We start from the raw sequence: 17509 nt of genomic DNA, 5'->3' as shown, positions 1-17509 counted from the left end.
AACAGATATGTGTACCAAAAATAGTTGAAATCTAATTACTAGGCATGTAATTAGTATGGAATCTAACACTGAAATTTGCTACTTTCACACATTCTTCCAGTTTTACAAACTCTGTTTTTCGTTCCTCATCAGCAATTATGCAATCGATAAACATTTTATAAAGGCTAAAAAAAGCCTACCTGTACTTTGGTAAATACAACCATCCCCAGAGCCTTATTTAGGATAATGGCAACTACTTTTGAAAATAATTTCTCTAAATATGGAAAACTCTGTTACGAAGTGTCACAAGTGCTGACCACACAACATGACACCCACAACAAATCATAGCATTTAACAGAGTAAAACATCCCAAGGCACTTCACGGAAGGAATTATTAAACAAAACTTGACACTGAGCCACACAAGGAGCTATTTGGACAGCCAGACAAAAGATTGATCAAAGAAGTAGATTTTAAGGAGTGTCTTTAAAAGTGGAGAGTAATGCGGTGTTTTGGGTGGGAATTCTAGAGCTTAGGGCCCCAACACCTGACACTGGATTGCTGTCTGTGCAGCAAAGGAAATCAGAGCTGGGAAGGAACCAGTGTAGATGAAGAGAGACCTGGATTGGTCGAGTTATAAAGAAAGGAAGGAAAATCATGAAAGCATACAGCACACAAACCCACAAAGACTATCAAATATTGATTTATAATGACCCTGTAAAACATCTGATTCAATTCACCCCATATTCCCTGTAACTCGCCTGAAATTGATCACTCACCTGCAGATACTGTGGGCAATTCACCAACCTACTTTGGGATGTGGAAGGAAACTGAAGCACTAGGGGAAGCCCACATGGTCAGAAAGAATATGTGCAGGAGCTGCGAAGCAGTAGCTCTGCTAGCTGTACCACTGTACCACACAGTAAGGCGATATCCATGCGGCATGGTAATAGGCCTTTCCGGCCCAACGAGCTCATATCGCCCAATTACACCCACGTGATCAAAAACCTACCAACCAGTACTTCTTTGGAATGGGGGAGGAAACTGAAGCACCTGGAGGAAACCCACAGGGTCACGGGGAGAACGAACAGAGGAGACTGTATGTTCTCCCAGTGACTGTCTGACAGCAGCAGTGGAGTTGAACCACCGGGTCGGGTCACCGGCATTGTAATAGTGTTACATTAATTAATACGCTACTGTGCTGCCCTAACTTTATCAACTTGAAGCTGCGTTCCCGTATTAATCACAGAACTAATTCCTGCATTCGTTATTTGCTCAATAGCACTTTGCTCTGCTGCATGTGACTAGAACAATTCAACTAACAAGTTCACAAAATGTCTGGGCATATGATGTTTCCTCTTGTGAGAGAAACTAGAACTAGGGGTCACTGCTTTAAAATAAGGGGACACTCATTTAAGCAGAGATGAAGTGCTATTTTTCCCCCTCTCAGTAACTTGTGAGTCTTGGAGGATTCCCTTCCAGAAAAGGAAAAGGTAGTGAAGACGTTGAGTATTTTTGAAGGCAAGGTTAGAGTCGTAGAGAGATACAGCATGGAACAATGTCCATTTACTAATCCCATGCTATATAAGGCCCTGGTCAGACCCCACTTGGGGTACTGTGCTCGGTTCTGGTTGCCTCACTACAGGAAGGATGTGGAAACCATAGAAAGGGTGCAGAGGAGATCTACAAGGATGTTCCCTGGATTGGGGAGCATGCCTTATGAGAACAGGTTGAGTGAACTCGGCCTTTTTTCCTTGAAGTGACTGAAGATGAGAGGTGACCTGATAGAGGTGTACAAGATGATGAGAGACATTGATCGCATGGATAGTCAGAGGCTTTTTCCCAGGGCTGAAATGGCTAGCATGAGAGAGCATAGCTTTAAGGTCCTTGGAAGTAGGTACAGAGGAGATGTCAGGGGTAAGTGTTTTTTTTTTTAAAACACAGAGTGGTGAGTGCGTGGAATAGGCTGCTGGCGACGGTGGTGGAGGCAGATATGATAGGGTCTTTTAAGAGACTCCTGGATGGCTACATGGAGCTTAGAAAAGTAGAGGGCTATGGGTAAAACCTAGGTAGTTCTAAGGTAGGGACATGTTCAGCACAGCTTTGTGGGCCGAAGGGCCTGTATTGTGCTGTAGGTTTTCTATGTTTCTATGCTTTTAATGTTTCCCATATTCTCAACAATCTTCCCAGATTCGAGCTACAAAATAGAGCAAGTTACATCGGCTATTAACGAGCCAGATCATCAGGACATGGGACAGAGGGAACATACAAATTCCGTGCCGGCTGCACTCAAGGTTAAGACTGAACCTGGGTGTCTGGTGTTGCGAGACAGTGGTCCTACCAGCTATACTGCTGAATAAACAAGGGTAGTGGGGGCGGGGAGGTAAAGTTCATATTCTCTTGTACCACAAGAACACCAATTCAATTGTTTATTGGCTAAACTGCAAGAGAGAAATTGGGACATCTCATCATGAAATGAATGGAACCAGAGGCAGACAGGATAACAGTCTAGTGGATTTCACAGCACATCCAAAATCAATTTGGATTCAATCTAGAACAGGGGCTCCCAAGCTTTTTTATTTCATTAACCGAGGGGCCCGTGGACCCCAGGTTGGGAACCCCTGCTATAGAGCATCCAGTAACAGGGTACTTACAGAAATGTGCATCTACAAGGGAGAATACATCTATGAGGGTAGCAAATGTGTTATGTGCAAATAACTCCAAGTTCCTGAATTACAACATTGATTACCTTTCAGAACAACTTGACTGGCTATAAAGTGTTTTGGTACACCCTGAAATACTGATTATAAATGAAGGGCAAGGGAACAAGATAACAATGAATGCACATTACAGAGAGTAAGAGGAATTCAAGGCTGTGTACAAAACAAGCATAACTGTTGAGAAGCTGGGCCTATTGTGGTGCATTTATATATAAATACGCACACAGCAAAAGAACATATTATTGTGGGATCAACAGGCATACTCTATCCTGTCATGTACCATCCTCACCCATTTAATGATCCATTTTCCAAGTAATCATGCCAATTAGTGAGAATTCAAACAATAACATTAGTTGATTTAGTCAGTTACTCTTGAGGTATTTAGTCATTTATTTTGTCTAAATCTTTTTGAATAGTTGCTAATTAAAAGAACAGTGGGAAGCTGTGTTATTTTCAGTGAAGGAAACTATAAGGATTTGTTCTACTATATTCAGACACCCAAAACAATATACGTCAGACACTGGTGCCCTCCTCTACAAAATACGTATCTTCAGAAAAAGATAGAAGCATTAAAAATAATTGAAAAACCAAATGTGTCTGCCGTGGTTTATGTTATTCGGTGGAGATTACTCTCCGGATAAGTAAACAGGTGATACAATATCTAAGAGAGAACTTTGCTGAATGATTAGAAATGCTTGAAACACATAATGTGCTCAAATGTTTCCCTTTTTTTAAAAAAATCAGGCATGTGCAGTTTCTTTCCTTTTATTTCCAACCGATTCATTATTGAGAGTATTTATGGCATTAAGGCAACATCCTAGCTATAATACCAATGATCTGTGCTCCAGAAATGGTAACACCTCCAAGCCAAACTATTCTAATATAGTCAAAACACTGGCATATATCCAAAGCTGAAGAAATTATATGAATATGTCCTATCCACGAAAAAAACACAACATATCCAACCCAGCTGATTAGTCTATTTTCAATCACCAGCAAAGCGTTGGCAAGTATCATTACGTCAGCGCTTCCTGCTCACTGATGCTCAGTTTGGGTTTTGTCAAGACCACTTGGCTCCAGACTTGATTACTGCTTTAGTCCAAACAGGGACCAAAAAGCTGAATTCCTGTAGTAAGACAAGAGTGACTGCCTTTGACATCAAAGCAACATTTAAACAAGTGTGTCATCAAAGAACTCTGGCAAAACTGAAGTTATTGAGGGTTAAGGAAGATGGCTGTGGTTGTTGAAGCAATCACCCCACCCCTAGGATATCTCCACAGGAATGTCTTGGGCTTAACCATCCTCATCCATGTCCTTCCTTCCTTTACAAGATCAGAGATCGGGATGTTTACTGATGACTACATATCTAATTCCATCCATACCACCACACTAAGTCAAGCAGTCCATCCTCACACATCTATGGAAAATTATACTTACGCCACACAAATGCTGGACAATGGCCAATTGTAGTGCAAGTTACATTATCCACCTACACCTAACAATCAGTGGCATTACCAAGTTCTACCACATCAACATCCTGGCAGTCACTGACTAAAAGGTAAACAGGAACAACCGCAAAAAATACTGCATCTATTCAGTGGCCAAGTGACTTACCTTCTGACACCCCAGAGCTTTTCCACCAACAAGGCACAAATGCTGAGTGTGACAGAATACAATCTCTTTGCCCAAATATACACTCCAAAAGCACTCAACACCATCCAGGAAAAAGTCAAACCATTTCTATGGGAACTATTCCTTGTATCATCGCCACATGATGGTCAAAGTGTGCATCATCCACAAAAGATACTTGAATTACTTAGTGTCCTCAAGTCACTTCTATCACAAGTGACAAGGGCAGCATGTATCAACAGCAAGTTCATCTCTAAATCATGTCCTTCTGACTTGGAAGTGCATCACTGTACCTTCACTGACACTGGATTCATATCCTTAACCACCCCACTCAACAACGTTGTCTCAGTACCATCATTAGTTCCAGGGCAAATGGAGATGGCCTATAGTTGTTGACTTGCTGGTGATATCAACATAACATAATGTTAATAAAATGGTGAGGGTCTTCAGTGAAAAAAACAAAATGGAGAGGTTGCAATCATTTTTCCCTAGAGCACAGAAATTAGTGCTTGTTGAACCTAAGTGCTCAAAACTGGGAAGGCTTTCAAAGAGCAAATAAGGAGAAAATGCCTAACCTTGCAAGAAGGTCAATAACCAGAGGGCCCAGATTTAAGATAACTGGCAAAGAACACAAGCAGGCAGATTTTTAAAAAATGTAGTTTTGATCTTGACTATTTACATAAAAAGTGATGGATTCAAAATGACTTTCAAAAGGAATCAGATATACAAAACAAAGGAAAACATTGTTAGACTGAAGAATAAACAAGGAAGTGGGACTTATTAACTTTTCTAAAGAGACAGCACAGGTATTGCAGGTTAACATGCTACCATTTCCACTATATATTTCTTTAAGTCACTGAACATTTTGCAAATGATAGTGACACATTGGTATACTATTGTGATGCATCATGACAATTAAAGTAAGGTGCTTGGCATTTGTCACGGTTTCCTGGCAAGACTAAGGAAGTGAAGCATCCTGTTTCAGGATTACATCAGCAGGATCATATCAATGCTAACAACACTTGTTCTATTTTCCATATTTGGAAACAGTTTATCCAATTGCTTCAGATACCCATGACTTAAATAAAATTAACCATATTAGTCACTGCTTGACATCTTAGAGAAACAGACTGTTGAGAAAGCTGTTAACAATGCCATATGTTTTATTTGAGGTAGAAAGAACTTTATATCAACATTTTTTTGGATAATATACAGTCATCTGTGATAGAATGTAAAGATTGAGATTAATGCACCGTGTAGGACCAATCGACTATTACATTACTAACAGAAATTTATGAAAGCAGTTCTTGGAAATAATCAAATTTAAATCAGGTTTATTATCACCAGCATGTGACGTGAAATTTGTTAACTTAGCAGGAGCAGTTGTTCGCAGCAATACATAATCTAGCAGAGAGAAAAAAAATAAAAATAAAACATAATAATATACAAGGAAATCAATTACGTATATTGAATAGATTTTTTAAAATGTGCAAAAACAGAAATACTGTATATTAAAAAAAGTGAGGTAGTGTCTAAGAGTTCAATGTCCATTTATAAATCGGATGGCAGAGGGGAAGAAGCTGTTCCTGAATCGCTGAGTGTGTGCCTTCAGGCTTCTGTACCTCCTACCTGATGGTAACAGTGAGAAAAGGGCATGCCCTGGGTCCTGGAGGTCCTTAATAATGGACGCTGCCTTTCTGAGACACTGCTCCCTGAAGATGTCCTGGGTACTTTGTAGGCTAGTGCCCAAGGTGGAGCTGACTAGATTTACAACTTTCTGCAGCTTCTTCTGGTTCTGTGCAGTAGTCCTTCCATACCAGAAAGTGATGCAGCCTGTTAGAATGCTCTCCACGGTACAACTGTAGAAGTTTTTGAGTGTATTTGTTGACATGCCAATTCGCTTCAAACTCCTAATAAAGTATAGCTACTGTCTTGCCTTCTTTATGACTGCATCAATATGTTGGGACCAGGTTAGACAATAGACAATAGGTGCAGAAATAGACCATTCGGCCCTTTGAACCTGCACCGCCATTCTGAGATCATGGCTGATCATCTACTATCAATACCCGGTTCCTGCCTTGTCCCCATATCCCTTGATTTCCCTATCCATAAGATCCTCAGAGATCTTGATACCCAGGAACTTGAAGCTGCTCACTCTCTCCACTTCTGATACCTCTATGGAGATTGGTATGTGATCCTTCATCTTACCCTTCCTGAAGTCCACAATCAGCTCTTTCGTCTTACTGACATTGAGTGCCAGGTTGTTGCTGCGACACCATTCCACTAGTTGGCATATCTCACTCCTGTACGCCGTCTCGTCACCATCTGAGATTCTACCAACAATGGTTGTATCGTCAGCTAATTTATTCAACATTAGGAATATTCCTAATTTTAATTTAATGGCTAATCTGTAAATTACCCAGAACAAGTACTCCCCAAATAGTTGCAAGACTCAATTTACTACCCTGGAAAGTGAAATGAACAAATATTTTAATTAAATATCAACATAACGGCTACACAGATTAACCATGAAGCAGCCGTAATAAATATCACAGACCAAGTACATCCCTAATTTCTAGCCTGATTCTTTTGATCATTGCTGACCAGGGTAATAATGGGACCTCCAGCATGTTGTGATATGTGTTTCCTATGAAAGTAGTTGAACATCAAATCCTATATTATATATATATATATAGAGCACCTTTAAAAGAGAAAATGTATCCAAATAAGAGTCAGAATCAGGTTTATTACCACTGACACATGCCATGAAATGTGCTGTTTTGCAGCAGCAGTACAGAGCAATACATCAAAAATTACTATAAGTTACAATAAGAAATGTTTACAAATAAATAGTGCAAAAAGAGAGCAGAATGATGAGGCAACGCACACAAAACGCTGGTCAGGCAACATCTCTGGAAAGGAATAAAAGAGACGACATTTCGAGCATTTTGTGGGTTACTCTGGATTTCCAGCATCTGTAGAATCTCATGTTTAGAATAATAAGGTAGTGTTCCTGGCCAGTTCAGAAATCTGATGGCAGAGGTGAGAGCTACTGAACATAAAAAATTAGTATCGATCTGAAAAAAAAAGTAGGAAAAATGACCAAAACATGTGGTCAAATGGGTAGGTTTCATAGCAGAGTATGAAGCTTTTTTTTAGGGAGGCAATACCAGAGATCGCTGTCTTATCAGCTGAATCACCGCCACCTCAGATGACAGCCATGGATGAGCAACAGATCAGTATCAGAGCAGTGCAACTATCTCAGAAGATTACAGGCTTCAGTAGTTTTTACAGAGATGATAGCAAGAGTATGGTGCTGTTCAAAAACAAAATTATGAATTTTAAAACTTAATGCATTTCTTAACCAAGCGGCAATACAGGTCAAGAGTCAAGATAAAAATAAAGGATTTTCTGTTAGTCAAGCTTAAGTATTTGAAAGGTAAACAAGATGCCAAATCTCAACATTGACTCCAGATTCCCTAAAGTTTCATGGTACCAGTCCAAAATGGCAAGGAAATTCTAGGCAAGGGCAACAACACCAGTGCACCTCAAGGATATGTGCTTAGCTCACTGCTCTACTCTCTCTCCAGCAATGACTGTGTAGCTAGGCACAGCTCAAACTCCATCTGTAAATTTGCTGATGACACAACTGTTGTCGGCAGAATCGTAGATGTTGACAAGGGGGCATACAAGAGTGAGATAAATCGGCTGGTTGAATGGTGTTGCAACAGTAAGACCACAGAATTGATTGTAGACTTCAAATAGAGGAAGTCGATGGAACACATACCACTCCTCATCGAGGGATCAGCAGTTTCAATTTCCGGCATGTTAACATTTCTGAGGATATATCCTGGCCTTGTACTGATGCAGTTACAAGGAAGACACATTAGAAGTTCTACTTCATTCGGAGTTTCAGATTTGGTATATCACCAAAGACTCTAGAAAGTTCTACAAATGTACCACTGAGAGTATTCTAACTTGTTTCATCATAGTCTGGTATGGGGGGGGCGGTGGGGGGGGGTGCCATTGCACAGAATTGGAAAAAAACTGCTGAAAGTTGTAAACTCAGCCAACTCCATCATAGGCATTGAGGACATCTCCAAAAGGCGATGCCTTAAAAAGGTGGCATCCATTATTAAGGACCATCATCACCCAGAACATATCCTCATCTCATTACTAGCATCATGGAGGTGGTACAGGAGCCTAAAGACACACATTCAATGTTTTAGGATCAGCTTCTTCCCCTCTGCCATGAGATTTCTGGCAGACAATGAACCCATGAATATCTACTCACTTATTTTTGCTCTCTTTTTACACTACTTAATGTTTTAATGTGTATTTCATATTGGAATTTAGACCATAAGACCATAAGATATAGGAGAAGTAGGCCATTCAACCCATCAAATCTACTCTACCATTCAATCATGAACGGATCCAATTCTTCCAGTCATCCCCACTCCCCTGCCTTCACCCCATACTCTTTGATGCCCTGGCTAATCAAGAACCAATCTTTCTCTGCCTTAAATGCACTCAATGACTTGGCCTCCACAGCCCCTCGTGCCAACAAATTCCACAACTTTACCACCTTCTGACTAAAGTAATTTCTCTGCATCTCAGTTCTAAAAGGACGTCCTTCAATCCTGAAGTCGTGCCCTCTTGTCCTAGAATCTCCACACCACCCTTTCTGCCTACTAACCTATCTTTCCGATACGCTGTATATCCTTGGACGTTAAGCTTCCAATGGCAGCTATCCTTTAAGCCAAGTTTCAGAGATGGCCACAACATCATATTTGCCAATCTGTAGCTGAATTCCAAGATCATCCAATCTATAGTATATTTTATGTATTACACTGTACTGCTGCCACAAAACTCAATTTACTGGCTGAATCAGTGTCCAGAGCAAGTTACAGTATGGAATAAAGGTCCTTTAACCTACTGAGACCGTGCCAACTCTCAATCCCGCATTTACACCCATTCTACGTTAATCCCATTTTATTCTCCTCACATTCTCATCTACTGTCTCCAAATACCACCACTCACAATTAACCAGCTAATCCTCAAGTTCCTGGGATGTAGGAAGAATCAGAGCACAAGGCCACAGCTCTACCAGCTGCACATTGTGCCTTCTGAGCCTTTGAGAATTTATCTAACAGACTGCATCTGCAGCATGAATGATGCAATGTCAATTCAAAACATTGCAGATTCATCTACAATTACAATCAGCAGGAGACATCATTGATCAAAAAATGTTCAAAGTAAATTTATTATCAAAGTACCTATTTGTCAGCATATACAACCTTGAGATTCATTTTCTTTGTGGGTATACTCAATAAATCTATAGAATAATAACCATAATACGATGAATGAAAGACCGCTCATCCAATGTGCAGAAGACAACAAACTGTGCAAATACAAAAAGAAAGAAATAATAAATGAATGAGCAATAAATATCAAGAACATGAAATGAAGAATCCTTGAAATTGAGTCTGTTGGTTATGGAAACATTTCAGTGATGGAGCAAGTGAAGTTATCTCCTTTGTTCAAGAGCCTGATGATTGAGGGTTAGTAACTATTCCTGAACCTGGTGGTGTGGCTCCTGAGGGTCCTGTGTCATCTTCCTGATGCCAGCAGTGAGAAGAGAGCATGTCCTGGGTGGTGGTCATCTTCAATGATGGATGCTACTTTTCTGCGACCGTGCTTCATGTAAATGTGCTCAGTGGTGGGGAGAGCTTTACCCGTGATGGACTGGGCCATATCCACTACTTTTTGTAGGATTTTGCATTCAAGGGCATTGGTAGAGCCGCAGTCATGCTGTGGAAATAAAACCTCTATCCTCGCAATAAAGACAATCTCCAGCATGCTGTGTGGCACTACTTCCTAGCTTAATTGTACAGAAAATTGATCTCATAGCTAAATAGTGGGTAGCCCTGAGATACTGTGGATTATCAACCTAAGAATGCTATTCTAAGTTCATCTGCAATGTCATGGTCTGATACATCCTGCACCTTTACATCAGAGGGAAATCCAGAAAAGTAATGGCGGGACCACTAAAACTTTAGTGCCAATTGCCATGGTCAATGCTGGCAGTCATCAAAATCAGCATGCATCTGAGTAAACAAAGCCACAACTGCAGCACTGACACATCCAGACATGAATGGCTGTGGGTAAATGAATAATGAATTCAAGTCACCCAGAGCAGTCTTCAGTTCTCAAACAGAAGTGGTGCACAGATCATCCTGAGATCTCAACCATCACAGCCAGCCTTCAGTGAATTTGGTTCACTCCTTATGATGTGCAGCTGAACCCTGAACACTGTTTAAACATGCTCGTAATTTCTCAAAACAATGTGGAATACAGAATTCAACAAAGATTGAAAGGTGGCAAAGGAATATTCATGCCTTTGATCCATTTTGCTACCTTTGACTCTCATTGCCATCCCATTGCTGAGCCTCCCTATCAACATCCCTCTGGGCACCACCAACCAGAAGCTGAACCGGCTACACAAACACTGTTGCTACAAAAGGAGCCTTAATCCGTGCTGCTCCTGCAACAGTCAAGTGTCATTCAGGACAAAACACCCCACTCGATTAGCATTCCATCCACCATCATAAACAATTACTTACATCATTGATACATATTTAGCCACAGTGCGCCATTTACAGTTACCTTTGACGTCTATCATCAAGAACAAAGACAACAGTTAAATGGGATCACCACCATCTGCAGGTACCTGTCCAAATCATACAACATTCCAACTTGGAAAACTATTGCTAATCCTTCTAATTTGTTGGATCTAAGTCCTGGAACATAACATTCGACTGCATTGTGGGATTACCCTCATCAAAAGGGCTAGTGAATTCCAAGAGGTAACTTGCCACCACCTTCTCAAGGGCAATTAGAGATGGTCAATAAATATTGGTCTTGCCTACATCATTCATGTCCTACAATGAAATAAAAACAGCACATTTAATGACAACTTCAAGAATAGACCAGAGAATTCAGAATGCTGCAATTTCAGGAGGTGGCAGAATGGACAAGAGTGGAGACACTATCTTACAGGGAATTTCCAAAGAAAAAGTACAGTCCAAAGGAGGGGTGTCAAGGTAGATGAGGAGCTGTGCAGAAGGAATAAAGAGTTCATGAAATAGAAAGAAAATTAAGGCAAATGAAGAAGAGCTCTAACAGCAACAAAATAAATGCAAAATTTGTTGAGATTACTAAAAGATTAATTCACTATTTCAGACAGTGAAAGGAGCACTGATCTCAAGTGACAAGAAGAGTAAGGTTTGGTGAATTGCATTAGAGATCTCTGTAATTACGGATGGTTTCAAAACTTGGAAATCTATGTGGCAGAGCTGGAGGTTGTTATTGAAGAAAGAGACTAAGGTACCAAAGTCTATTTCAATTGAAAGGGAAAGGAAGCAGAAAAACAAACCCAGAAAAGGGGGGAATAAATTTAGCCTTGTAAGAGAAAAGCAGCAGAGTTTTGGACTTGAATGTTCAGTATTAACTGATCAAAACTGCTGCAAATAGCCTTATCATTCTACATAACAAAGTCATGACTAGTGCCAAAGGCTACTGATCAGGTACTATACTGTGACCACTATGTATCTAGGGAGCAGACCAAGCAGCTTGGCTCATGTAAAAACAATTATTTTTTTAGTAAGGCAATGGAGAGCTGCCAGAATCTATGCAACTGCACACCCACATGAGTCAGTCATAAGAGGAAGAGTGGAATGAACAGATGGTGAGAGGTGTGGGGGAAGTAAACCAATATTAAGGCTGTAAGCCAATATGAAACAGGAAGCTGTAACACTTCAGAGAGGAAGTGGAACAAGGCGCACACATATTCCAGCATATCATGTAGTAGAGTCACATTGGACAATCTTGATTTATTCCAGCAGATCCACTGTGAGCTCCCAAGAGGTACAGAGTATTAGTTATAGTGTATTCCGGTTAATTGGGCCGTCAGTTAATCAGGGCAGCCGCTTATCTGGGACAACTCGTAAAGAACAAAAGTTAATCGAATAAACAGCCGAGATTCCCTTCATATATTTGAGACACTATGCCGCTGGGATGGGATACTGTTGCCGAACAGTTTTTAAATAGCGCTAGTTGTATGCGCTTGTGTTATGTTATCCACGGGCCAACAAATGCTGATTCAAAAGGAAAAAGGAATTTATGGTCATTTTGTTTTTTATTTCAGAATCAGATTTAATATCCTTCCCGACAGTAACAATGAGAAGAGGGCATGTCCTAGGTGATGGGGGCCCTTAATGATGGATGCTGCCTTTCTGAGACACCACTCCTTGAAGATGTCTTTGATACTATGGAGGCTAATACCCAAGATGGAACTGACTAATTTTACAACTTCCTGTAACTTCTTTCAGTCCTGTGCAAGAGTGCCCCCCCCACCTCCATACCAGACAGTGATGCAGCCTGTCAAAATGTTCTCCATGGTACATCTATAAAAATTTGAGTGTTTTAAGTGACAAACCAAATCTCTTCAAACTCCTAATGAAATATAGTCGCTGTCTTGCCTTCTTTATAGCTGCATGTTGGGACCAGTTTAGATCCTTAGAGATTTTGATACCCAGGAACTTGAAATTGCTCACTCTCTCCACTTCTGATCCCTCTATGACGATTGGTTCATGGTCCCTTGTCCTACCCTTTCTATCGTCCACAATCAGCTCATTGGTGTTACTGATGTTGAGTGCAAAGTTGCTGCTGTGACACCATTCAACTAGCTGGTATACTTTGCTCCTGTACGCCCTCTTGTCTCTATTTGAGATTCTGCCAACAATGATTGTATCTTCAGCAAATTTATAGATGGCATTTGAGCTATGCCTAGCCACAGAGTCTTGGGTATGTAGAGAGTGAAGCAGTGGGCTAAGTACACATCCCTGAGGTGCACCAGTGTTGGCAGTCAGCAAGGAAGATGTGTTATTACTAATCCACACAGAATGTGGTCTTCTGGTTAGGAAGTCGAGGATCCAATTGCAGAGGAAGGTAAAGGGACCCAGGTTCCATGGTTTATTGATCAGAACTGTGAGAATGATGGTGTTAAATGCTGAGCTATAGTCGATGAACAGCATTCTGACATAGATCACCTGGACAATACAAAAACCTAAGGCCGTGTGAAGAGCCATTGAGATTGCGTCTGCCGTAGACCTATTGTGGCAATAGGCAAATTGCAGTGGGTCCAGGTCCTTGCTGAGGCAGGAGTTCATTCTAGCAATGACCAACCTCTCAAAGCATTTCATCACCACAGACGTGAGTGCTACTGGGTGATAGTCATTAAGGCTCCCACACTATTCTTCTTAAGCACTGGTATAATTGTTGCTCTTTTGCAGCAGGTGGGAATTTCTGACCATAGCAATGAGAATTTGAAAATGTCCTTGAATACACCAACCAGTTGGTTGGCACAAGTTTTCAGAGCCTTCCCAGGTACTCCATGTTAGAGTGATTTTTTGGTTTAGGTTATTTACATTTAGCAATTAGCTTTGGCTACCAGTCTTCCATTCCTTGATAATGTATTGTGGATTTAATTTGGAACAATGCATTCCCAAAAAGCTGTGAATCCCAGTCCAAACGATGCTAGCGTCTGTGGGATGGATGAGAATCAGAAGGTGTGAAGTTTGTATGTAGTTTCAAAAGAAGGCATTGTATATACTTTGTAAATATGGAATTGTCCTTTGTGTTTAGCACATAAATATCGAGCCCCACGTTGGGCCAGCAGACCTTTCCACCAAAAGCGTCTTCATGTGATGCCTGCTGTACCTTGATTTGTCGAATAAAGAAGCTGCTTTGTATCTACCAGTAAATTTCTCTGGCGATTTCATTCACACAACAATACTCCATCAGGGCCCGCCGCCTTATGAGGGTTCACCCTCCTGAAAGACAGTCTGACATCAGCCTCTAAAACAGATATCACAGGGTCACTGGGTGCAGCAGGGATCTGCACAGCTGTAGTTATATTCTCCCTTTCAAAGCAGGCATAAAAGACATAGCTCATCTGGTAGTGAAACATTGCTGCCATTCATGCTATTGGGTTTCGCTTTGTTGGAAGTAATGTCCTGCAAACCCTGCCAGAGTTGACGTGCATCAGACGTTGCCTCCAAACTCATTTGAAATTGTTTGTTCACACTTGAAATAGCCCTCCGCAAGTCATACCTGGGTCACCAGACTTAAATGCCACAGATTTAGCCCTCAGCAGACTATGGACCTCCTGGTTCATCCACAGCTTTTGGTTTGGAATGTTCAGCAAATTTTCATAGGCACACACTCATCCACACAGGTTTTACTGAAGTCAACTGTGGCATACTATTCCAAATTCAAAGATGAATTCCTGAATGCAGTCCAGTCACCGATTCAAAGCATTTTTGATAAGTTTGTTTTTCATTTTGACTTAAAAAAGTTCAGACCCTTACCACATAACAGGCAGTACGGTTTGTCACCGATAGTTGGCAGTAAAACTGTTTTGCTCACTATGGTTTCAAACATTCAGACTTGGAGACTGCAGAAACAGCTAGAAGTGAAATCATTTCACTACTTCAATAAGTTAGGAACTATGAAGAATTTGAAGATATCGACAATCATCTTGAATGTTACAATAAAACTGAAGATTTGGAGGATGCAATCATCAAAAGCATTGTATTAAAACACCAAGGCGGGATATATGAAGATGACACATCTGAACTGGAGCTAGTGACTCCAGGGAACAGGATGCCAGGGAATTTATTGCTATATTACGGCACTACTTCTTGCAAGAAGGGAATGAAGGCAGTCCATCGTCTGCATTCGCTGCCAATTAAAAGAATATAACAGCATACACTAGATTAATTCCTCCGTTGATAACCATTATGAACTTATACACAGCTTTATAGTACTGTGGTAGTTTTGGTAGTGCTCTAATTTGCTCTGCACTTTATTTAAATACATAATTTGCTACTCAGTTTAAAGGTAGTTTGGCTTTTTTTTTATATAGCTTTTTAACTATTTCCATGAAACTTCAACTAATTGGGGCAACTATTAGTTGGACCAAAATATACTGCTGCCAATGTGTCCCAATTATCCGGAATCCAGTGTATCAAACAATCCAAGGAATACCAATCTTAACAAAAGAAAATGATTGCTTTAAATAAATGTAAGTCTTAATCCCACGCTCTCACAAACTACACAGTGTTTGATTATAACTTTCAACAATCTTTCTCCATCACCTTTGTGTGGAGATGAGGTTATAAGACTTGTACTGTTTTTACATGTTTGCGTTCACTTAGACATTTTTAAATGTTCAATGTTGGACCTCTGAAGATATTCAAAAAAGGAGTTAATCTATATTTTAGATTACTTCCGCTCAGTTTATGTAAATATAAAATGACTTTAAAAATTTGGCAAGTTGACAGCCATAGAATTTCAAGGGAGTGAGGCATTATTTTAAAGTCTATCCTGCTGCTACTGAACAAGAGTTTCAGTTCCAGACAGTACATTCTATTTCAATGGAATACATTTCAATTCTGTATGATCATATGTGTTCATACAGTGACACAAAAATTACTCAACCACAATCTGCAATACCACTACCAGCCAAAGATGGCAGTGTTGCTCTGATCACAATTAAGCAATACAAAAGAAATGAGAGAAACAAAAGGAGTCAGGGTTTGAAATTTCAGTTGTGTTTCGAATAATTGCTCACTTCTAGGATTTCTTCATGTCTGGCTTAAATTTTATTTGATTAAAGAAAAAACTCAAAAGACCTATTTTTCTGTCCCTCTCTATAGACCCCATTGTAGTATGAATGATGTGTAGTTGGACAAAAAGGGAAAATGAACAATTGTGCATTACATCTAGATATTTTCAGAATTTTCATTTTTGTACTGGTCTAATATACTTATGATTGTGAATTACATCTTCTCTTAGCTTTATTTGGCAGGTTCTTGATTAGCCAGGGCATTAAAGGGTATGGGGAGAAGGCAGAGGAGTGCGGATGACTGGAAGAATTGGATCAGCCCATGATTGAATAGTGGAGCAGACTCAATGGGCTGACTGGCCTACTTCTGCTCCTATATCTTATCGTCTTATATGAAATATTTACTTTTAAACCATCCAAAAGAAACCCTAGCATCAGGCCAGTGCTTACAGTTGATTATTAAACTGGATAATTCTTAGGAAAGAAGCATACATTTCAGACTGAAAAGTATAAGGTCTCATCAATCAAGCTTGAACTTTCCAATTAAAATTAACAGCTATATAAAATGCCCCCAAGTAACAGATTACCTTAATAATTGAATGAAAACTAACTGCAATTTGAGCTAGATCTTATCCTTTTAGGTATGGAAATCCAATTATTAATTCTGACTACAATATCTGCAGACCAGCATGAAATTCAGAGATGTTATCTCTCTTTTTCTTATGCCTTCAAATAAAATGATTGTGCACAGTTCACGCAGGAAGGAAGGAAGGAAGGTAGGCAATCATTCCAATCCACTCATGTGCACCTTGTCCCATTCTGTTATAAATGGAACATGCAAAGGGCACAGGGCAGGTGCCCAAAGCACTTCACCGAACAAATTCATTTGACAGTAAACATTATGCAGAAAGAACACATTCACTGACTGGGTCTTTTACTGATTTGATCACAGATTTAAATATATTTACAAAATCACGTCTTCCTCTGCATTTGCAGAAAGCAGGAGTCATGAGGAAAGCTGGCATTTAGATGCGCCCAGTAAATGTTACTGAGAATATGCTGATGAGGCATCTTCTTAAACTGCTGTAATATGCATGGTTCAGGTATACCCAGTGCTGTTGATTATAAACTTTCTTAATTCATCTATCTCTCGATTTGTCAGTTCATATTCCATTCTTGCACTCCACAATTTCCAATAAAATAACAGTATGAGGAACAGTTAAATAAAACATCCAGCCCAGGGGTTCCCCATCTTTTTTATGCCGAGGATCCCTAACATTAACCGAGGGGTCTGTGAACCCCAGGTTGGGAAGCCCTGATTTAGATTCTAAGACATGCTGCTCACTTGAATCTCTAGCACATAAAGAACAACTTCACAGGCTGTTTGGGACTTCTAATAACAAAAAGAAATTTGAACCCCAGTTGATGGTCCACTTCACTCCAGAGATGCTGACTGATCTGTTGAGTTCATCCAGCTGTTTGTTTTTAAACCCA

General features: G+C 40.2%; 1 protein-coding gene across 2 annotated transcripts in view; it reads right to left on the bottom strand.

Annotated features, from left to right (window-relative positions):
* gosr2 (golgi SNAP receptor complex member 2) overlaps positions 1 to 17509 on the bottom strand; it is a 76803-nt gene that overhangs the window by 21090 nt on the left and 38204 nt on the right. The window lies entirely within an intron of this gene.

Source organism: Hemitrygon akajei, chromosome 18 (genome assembly GCF_048418815.1).
Source record: "Hemitrygon akajei chromosome 18, sHemAka1.3, whole genome shotgun sequence".
Classification (NCBI taxonomy): Eukaryota; Metazoa; Chordata; class Chondrichthyes; order Myliobatiformes; family Dasyatidae; genus Hemitrygon; species Hemitrygon akajei.
The sequence above is the reverse complement of the archived record's forward strand: the minus strand, read 5'-3'. Positions and strand labels throughout refer to the sequence as shown.